This window comes from Zingiber officinale, chromosome 10A (assembly GCF_018446385.1).
Source record: "Zingiber officinale cultivar Zhangliang chromosome 10A, Zo_v1.1, whole genome shotgun sequence".
In the NCBI taxonomy this organism is placed as follows: domain Eukaryota; kingdom Viridiplantae; phylum Streptophyta; class Magnoliopsida; order Zingiberales; family Zingiberaceae; genus Zingiber; species Zingiber officinale.
This window is the reverse complement of record NC_056004.1, coordinates 87,698,179-87,706,424: the sequence shown is the minus strand read 5'-3', so window position 1 is coordinate 87,706,424 and position 8,246 is coordinate 87,698,179. Positions and strand designations below refer to the sequence as shown.

Genomic DNA, 8,246 nt, shown 5'->3' with positions numbered 1-8,246 from the left:
TTGCTGGAAATTAGGGCAGCAACTAAGGTTCTTTGTCGGCAACTCCGGCAAGCTGCGACAAGCTCCGGCGAACAACGACGACGCTGCCAATAAAAGGACAGCAGCTAGGGCTGCTGTTGGAGGAAACAAAAGGCAGCAAAACTGCTGCTGTTGGTGGGGAAGAAGGAGAGAGCAACTAGGGTTTTGTTTCCCCTCTTTTCCCGGTGGTTTGGCGAGCTCCGGCGAACTCCGAGGAGCTCTAACAGTGCTGCCGAGGAGCAGAGAAGAGGAAGCAAAGGAGAAAACAGTGCTCTGCCCTTGCTGGTGGAGGAGAAGAGGTGCGGGAGGAGAAAACGAGAGTTGCTTGAGAAGAACGGGAGAGAAATCTGCCGTTCGTCGCCGCTAGAGAAGAAAAACGAAGAAGAAGAGAGGAGGAAGGGTTTGAGGCGTCGGTGGGGAAGAGAAGAAAAAGGAGGGGGTATGGGAGAGGCTTGTACACGTGGATGGCATGGATAGATTTGATTTTTTTTTTTCAAATACTTAACAATGTCCCCCACTAAAAGAAATTTGGTCCCCAAATTTAAGTAAGTGTGAAGCACTGATACCTGGAGGAAATAAATGAGGATATCCGATACGCATGTCCTCCTCACGCTCCCAAGTTGCTTCTTGATCAGAGTGGTGCTGCCGCCCAACCTTTACGAGACGAAGGCATTTGTTCCTCAACCGATGTTCCTTGCGATCTAGAATACGAACAGGGAATTCTTCGTATGTTGCATCAAAATGTAGGGGAACTATAAGATCCTTCAAGACATGTGTCGGATCCGGAACATACTTCCGCAGCATAGAAACATGAAAGACATTATGTACTCCTGCTAAAGCTGGGGGTAACGCAAGTCGATATGCAACAGCACCAATCCGCTCAAGAATCTGGAAAGGTCCGATAAATCTGGGTGCTAACTTCCCTTTTAACCCAAATCTCTTAACTCCCTTTATGGGTGAAACACGAAGAAATACGTGATCACCTACTGTGAATTCTAACATTCTTCGTCTTTTATCTGCGTAACTCTTTTGGCGACTCTGAGCAGTCAATAGTCTCTGTCTAATAGTTCGTATAAGCTGAATACTTTGAGTGGGCCCAAGAGTTGACGCTCACCGATCTCATCCCATAAGATAGGAGATCTACATGCTCCTATATAAAGTGCCTCAAACGGTGCCATCATATAGTAGAATCGTAATTATGCAAACTCTACCAAATGTAGGTGGTCCTCCCAACTACCCCAAATCTAGCACATAAGCACGCAAGATCCTCTAGAGTCCGGATAGTGCGCTCTAATCGCCCATCAGGATGAAAAGCGGTGCTAAAGCGCAGCTCGGTTCCCAACACCTTTTGGAAACTTTGCCAGAATCTCGAAGTAAAACGTGGATCTCTATCAGAAATAATACTGAGGGGAATACCATGGAGTTTAATAATTTCTCTGCAATATAACTCTGCTAGACGATCTAGAGATTCTGTCTTACGAATCGGTAAGAAATGTGCAGATTTAGTTAACCGATCGACAATCACCCAGATTGAATCATGTCTCCTCTGGGTCCTTGGTAACCCCGTGACAAAATCCATAGTGACATGCTCCCACTTCCATTCCGGCACTGCAATCTTCTGAAGTAACCCGGCAGGTCTCTGGTGTTCTGCCTTAATTTGCTGGCAAACTAGACACCGAGCTACAAAGTCTGCAATATCTCTTTTCATACCTTTCCACCAATATGATCGCTTCAAGTCTTGATACATCCGTGTACCACCAGGATGAACTGCAAATCTCGATCGATGAGCTTCTCGAAGAAGATCCTCCTTAACAGAATGTACCTCTGGGACACATAATCTGTTTCGGAACCGAAGAGATCCATCCATATCACGTGTGAATTCTGGCTTGGGGCCTAACTTCAACTCACTAACTATAGATCTGAGATACTGGTCTTCCATTTGACTTTCCTTAATCCGCTCCACCAATGGGGACTGTGCGATCAAGGAGACCAGTATACCACGCTGTGTTTGCCCTACTTCAGTTAAATCTAACTCTGAAAACTGTCTGACTAGATCTGTAACTGCCACCCTGTGAGTTGCCAATACTCCTCTAGACTTTCTGCTCAATGTATCTGCGACTACATTAGCTTTTCCAGGATGGTAGTTGATAGTGCAGTCATAGTCTTTCAGAAACTCCATCCACCTTCTCTGTCGAAGGTTTAACTCTTTCTGAGTGAAAAGATATTTCAGACTCTTGTGATCAGTGAATATCTCAAAGGTAATACCGTAGAGATAATGTCTCCAAATTTTAAGGGCAAAAATGATGGCTACTAATTCTAAATCATGTACGGGATAATTTTTCTCATGATCTTTTAGCTGACGAGAAGCATAAGCTACTACTCTATCATACTGCATCAAAACTGCCCCTAATCCTTGAATAGATGCATCCGTGTAAAGAATGAATCCATCATCTCCAGAGGGAATAACTAATACTGGAGCACTCACCAATCTCTGCTTGAGCTCTTGGAAGCTTGCTTCACAAGCCTCAGACCAAGTAAACTTGACTCCTTTTCTAGTTAATCGAGTCAAAGGTGCAGCAATACTAGAAAATCCTTCCACAAATCTCCGATAGTACCCAGCTAATCCGAGAAAGCTACGAATTTCCTGCACTGACTTTGGTTGTTCCCATCGGTCAACTGCTTCAATCTTCTGGGGGTCTACTGAAATCCCTTTGCTAGAGATTACATGCCCTAGAAATCCCACAGAAGTAATCCAAAAAGCACATTTACTAAACTTTGCATATAAGCGTTCCTTCCGTAAAGTTTCTAGAACTATTCTGAGATGTTGTTCATGCTCCTCTTCTGATCGCGAATATACCAGAATGTCATCAATAAAGACAATAACAAACCGGTCTAAATATTCTAAGAATACCCGGTTCATCAGATCCATAAAGGCTGCAAGAGCATTAGTAAGCCTACATGACATTACCAAAAACATACAATGTCCATCCCGAGTACGGAAGGTAGCTTTCTAAATATCTGTATCTCTAACTCGTAACTGGTGATAGCCTGATCTTAAATCAATTTTTGAGTACACACAGGTACCTTTAAGCTGATCAAACAAATCATCTATTCTAGGTAGAGGATACTTGTTCTTGATAGTTACAGAGTTTAACTGCCTATAATCAATACAGAGCCTCAAGGATCCATCTTTTTTCTTAACAAAGAGCACTGGAGCACCCCCAAGGAGAAACACTAGGACGAATAAAACTCTTGTCTAGCAACTCCTGAAGCTGGATCTTTAGTTCCTCCAGTTCTCTTGGTGCCATCCGATATGGAGCTTTCGATATTGAAGCTGTGCTAAGAAGCAACTCAATGGCAAACTCTACCTGTCGCCGAGGTGGCAAGCCAGGAAGTTCTTCAGGAAATACGTCGGGATATTCACGTATTATGTGGACATCAGAAAGCTGGACAGAACTATCCACATTGGAACTCACTAAAGACAAGAGATACCCCTTGCATCCCCGAGCCAACAACTGCTGAGCCTGGAGAGCTGAGATAATAGATACCCCTCGATCATTGATCCCAATAAATTCCCATGATGATTGATCTAAGGGTTGAAAAGTCACCACTTTGGCTCGACAATCGACAGTGGCATGATGCTCTGACAACCAATCCATACCCAAAATAATATCGAATTCAGTCATATCTAGCACCTGGAGTTCCACTGTAAGGATATGACTATCAAAATTTAAAGGACAACTTTTGACCTCCTGATCTGACATCAATACTCCACCTGATGGTGTCAATACTGATAATCCATAAGGTCGAAGAGTTGGGACCCTCTTAATCTTGCATACAAACTCAGGAGAAATAAAGGAATGCGAGCTACCCGTATCTATCAATATATCCGCAGGAATACTATAAACGGAAATAATACCTCGGATAACAGATACTCCAGCTCGCTGTGCCTCCTCACGAGTCAAAGCATAAACATGTCCCGGCTCAAGACCTGATGGCTGGCCCCTCTGGATAGAAGAAGAGGGCTGACTCTGATCCTGCGAAGGCTGGTATGACTGGGTCGAAGGCTGATAAGATAATGGTGGCTGATACTGCTGGGGTGGAGGTAACAAGTACTGCTGGGGTGAAGGTAGCAAGTACTGCTGGGGTGGAGCTACCAAATACTGCTGAGATGGAGCTGACAAGTATTGTTGAGATGGAGCTGGCAGATACTGCTGAAGTGGAGGTACTGAGTGATACTCACTCTCCACCTGGGACTGCAAATGATAGAGTTGTGGTTGGTGAGCAGACTGTGTAGGTGGGGGATTTCGTGGCTGAGACTGCTGAGATCTCTGCGAGCCTTTCTGCTGCCGAGACTGTGGAGGTCGTGAGGTAGGTCGAGCCTGCTGAGACTGTGATCCTCCTGCTTGATGTTGTGCCTTCAAAGTGCAATCTTTCTGCATATGTCCTGGCAGTTTACAATAAAAACATATACTCTTATCCAATGGACATTCTGATGCCAGGTGATTTGGTGCACTACATTGAAAACACTTCACCGATATCTGGCCCCGCTGTGATGGAACTGGGCGACTAGATCCCTGTGATACTTTGGCCACCTTTCGTGACCGTGAAGACTCTCTAGTCGTATCCTGACCACGAGATCGACGACCTCGACTCTGCTGTCTAGAGTGTGAGCTCTGCGAGGTCTGTCGGCTGGCTTCTCTTTCTTGAGAGACTTGCTGCTGAGTCATCTCAATAAATATGGCTCGATCAAGTGCCTCTCGATAAGTAGTAATAGGAAATCCAGACATCCTGATCCGAATATATGCTGTCAGTCCCTGTGTAAAGTGAAACATACGGTCTGAGTCCTGAGCAACCATATATGGGCAAAACTCAGCAAGTCTGCTAAATTCTGCACTATAGTCTAGCACACTTCGGTCACCCTGCTTGAGACTCATGAATTCCTGGCGTCGAGCAACACAAAATGCTGCAGGAAAATACTGTCTCTCGAAAGCCTCTCGAAAAGACTGCCAAGAGATAATCTGATCCTCAAAGACTGTCTTTTGCATCTTCCACCATGTGGATGCTTGCCCTCGAAAATGATAAGCGGCTAGCTCTACCTTCTCTATGTCTGAACAGGACATGTATCCAAAAGTGGCCTCAATATCCTCCAACCATGTACGCGCCACCCAAGGATCGGTGCCTCCATGGAACAGCGTAAAACGATCCTTGGCTGAACTAGCAAGCAAAGGAATACGAGCCTTTTCCATAATAAATGATGCTGTAGGAATGGCTGGTACGGCTACCTGAGCTGCAACAAGATGAGGTTGTCCCTCAATCTGACCACCAACTCCAATACTGGGACCAACCTGAGCTCCCGGTATCAACTTAGATGGGGAAATAGGAGCCTCATCCAAACCAAGATCAGTAGTAGTGGCACGCTGACATGCACGACCACGATCGCGACCACTACCACTGTCGTAACCACGACTGCGACTACGAGCACGGCTACTGCCCCAACCGCGACCACGGGCTCGTGGCATTGCCTATAAAATCAGATGAAAATTTTCAATAATCATTTATAATCACGATAATTAAAACAAAGAATGACCCGTAAATCCTATAGCTCAGAGATACAACTCGACTTGTATAAAAATTCCTTTGCTCGAGAACTACATAAACTGAAAACAAAAATCTCGAAATAAAGCCAAAACCCACGAACAGAAAACGAAAAACCGGGCTCTGATACCAATAAAATTGTCACGCCCCCAGAGGAGTCCCTGCCAGACAAAAATCGGCAGCATCTCCCCTGTACCGGTGACAATATGAAGCATACATACATACATCACACTATATAAACATAAACAACATATTCATCAGCCCACACGGCTGGAACATACATAAAATAGAAACAACATAACCACGAAATGTATCAACTATATGTATATGTCATAGTTTTCATCAACTACAATTACTATACAGATAAACGACATCTGTAACAAAATTGCAAAATGTAAATACAGCGAAACAAAAGTAAAACAAACCAGCAAATCAGCACGTCGAGATCTCTGAGCAACTCTATGAAAGTCCAAAATCAACTATAATATCAAAAGGATCCCTGTGTCTGCAAAACTGGAGACCAAGGAAAGTAGCAAATTAGCCAAATGGCTAAGTGGATACTCAAGAAAGATGTGCATGAATTTAATCTTATTGAAGAAGTCAAGGAAGTAGAATAAATCATCATCTTTTGTTACAACTTTAGGATTATTCTTAAAGTTCTACATTTATACATATATATGTATAATCATCTTCTCATTATCTATAATCAGGTAAAATTTTTAGATAGAGTTTGGGATCTTCACCTTATCATCACTTGTCATCATTAATAAAATCAATTTTAATCACTCAATTATAAGTTATCATGGTAAGATCAACATGTATATCAATAGTCTGAATCTGATAAATCAACTAAAAAGTGAATCACTGGAGCCAAGATCATCAGAGTGAAATATCATATGGATAGGCTAAAAGCCTCCTAAGAGTATAAACTGTCGCATACGTCATCTGACGTACGGGCTATCAGCCCTCACCGGTGGAAGACATAATAAACACTGACCGAGGGCTACATCACGCCAACACGCCTCAGGTATACGGTCAGATACTCTGGACCGCGGCCACCGCGCTACCACAATAACATGTGGGCGGTCCAGTACTCTAATATAGAGCTCTGGTATAAAGCTAGGCTCATAGTATTCACTTTTTAATTCTTCATTTACTATCTTTATTAATTCACCGTTATGATTATATTCATCCATTTATCATGATTATTCTCTTTTCATATTGATTGGTCAATCAAGGTAATATTTTCGTATCAAATCTATTAATTTATCATTATAGGGTCCACAGATAAAAAGCTACAAGTATCAACAGATAGAGTATCAAAAGCATGAAGTATGAAAGGTCAAGCAAGTCAAAAGAGACAAGGTATCAACAGAAGAGCAATTCAGAATATTTCTTTAATTTTAAAAAAAACAACCCTTTCCATATCAATCCCAACATGAACCCACATGTGAACAAGAAATGATATTAATTATTTACCCTCCAATAATTTTAATATTTTAACCCATTTCGCTATTTATAATATCAGTTTAATCCCCATTTTGAAAATAATAATACAACATATACATATTCCAATTTATATATTTATTCATGCACAAGGAAATAGACAAGAGTAGATGTATCCACCTTATATACAGCAAAAATCTCCGAGTATCGGCAGGTCACCGTGCTCCACTCGAGCTCGGATCTACAAGCACAATATCAAACATAACTTAAATAATCAAAATACTATCTAATAATAATAATGACCTAAAATCTACACATTAACTCTGATTCAAAATCAGTGAATTATTTTGATCTCGATACCTTGTACCACTTCGCATTCCTAAATACAACATCTGTTCTAATCTAAATAACCCTTCTAACTACACATCAATTTAACCAAAAGCAACCTAAAATATACCTTCTAAGGGTTTTGTGTGACTGCTGGAAATTAGGGCAGCAATTAAGGTTCTTTGTCGGCAACTCCGGCAAGCTGCGGCAAGCTCCGGCGAACAACGACGACACTGCCAATAAAAGGACAGCAGCTAGGGCTGCTGTTGGAGGAAACAAAAGGCAGCAAAATCCCCTCTTTTCCCGGTGGTTTGGCGAGCTCCGGCGAACTCCGAGGAGCTCTAATAGTGCTGCCGAGGAGCAGAGAAGAGGTAGCAAAGGAGAAAACAGTGCTCTGCCCTTGCTGGTGGAGGAGAAGAGGTGCGGGAGGAGAAAATGAGAGTTGCTTGAGAAGAACGGGAGAGAAATCTGTCGTTCGTCGCCGCTAGAGAAGAAAAACGAAGAAGAAGAGAGGAGGAAGGGTTTGAGGCGTTGGTGGGGAAGAGAAGAAAAAGGAGGGGGTATGGGAGAAGCTTGTACACGTGGATGGCATGGATAGATTTGATTTTTTTTTTTTCAAATACTTAACAGTTTATCTTTGTTCTAGGATGGAGGGAGTATTTGTTCTAGGATTGCTTGTAATCTTTATGCAGCACCTTATGCTAGGAGTTTTCGATCTAGTATTTCAAGGCCTTCAGTTGAAGCAAACAATTTTGAGATCAAACCTGTAATTATATCTATGGTGCAGCAAAATCAGTTTGGTGGAGGACCGCATGAAGACCCGAACCAACATTTAGAGGTCTTCTATGAGATATGCG

The 8,246-nt window shown here is 42.7% G+C and overlaps 1 long non-coding RNA gene across 1 annotated transcript; it reads right to left on the bottom strand.

The window, feature by feature from the left end:
- Positions 1–6,101: 6,101 nt before the first annotated feature.
- On the bottom strand, positions 6,102–7,548 carry LOC122026274. The gene is made up of 3 exons (XR_006124090.1): positions 7,520–7,548; positions 7,243–7,303; positions 6,102–6,129 (listed from the first exon to the last, which is right to left on the bottom strand). It is a non-coding gene; the product is annotated as an uncharacterized LOC122026274 (long non-coding RNA).
- Between the last annotated feature and the right edge of the window lie 698 nt (positions 7,549–8,246).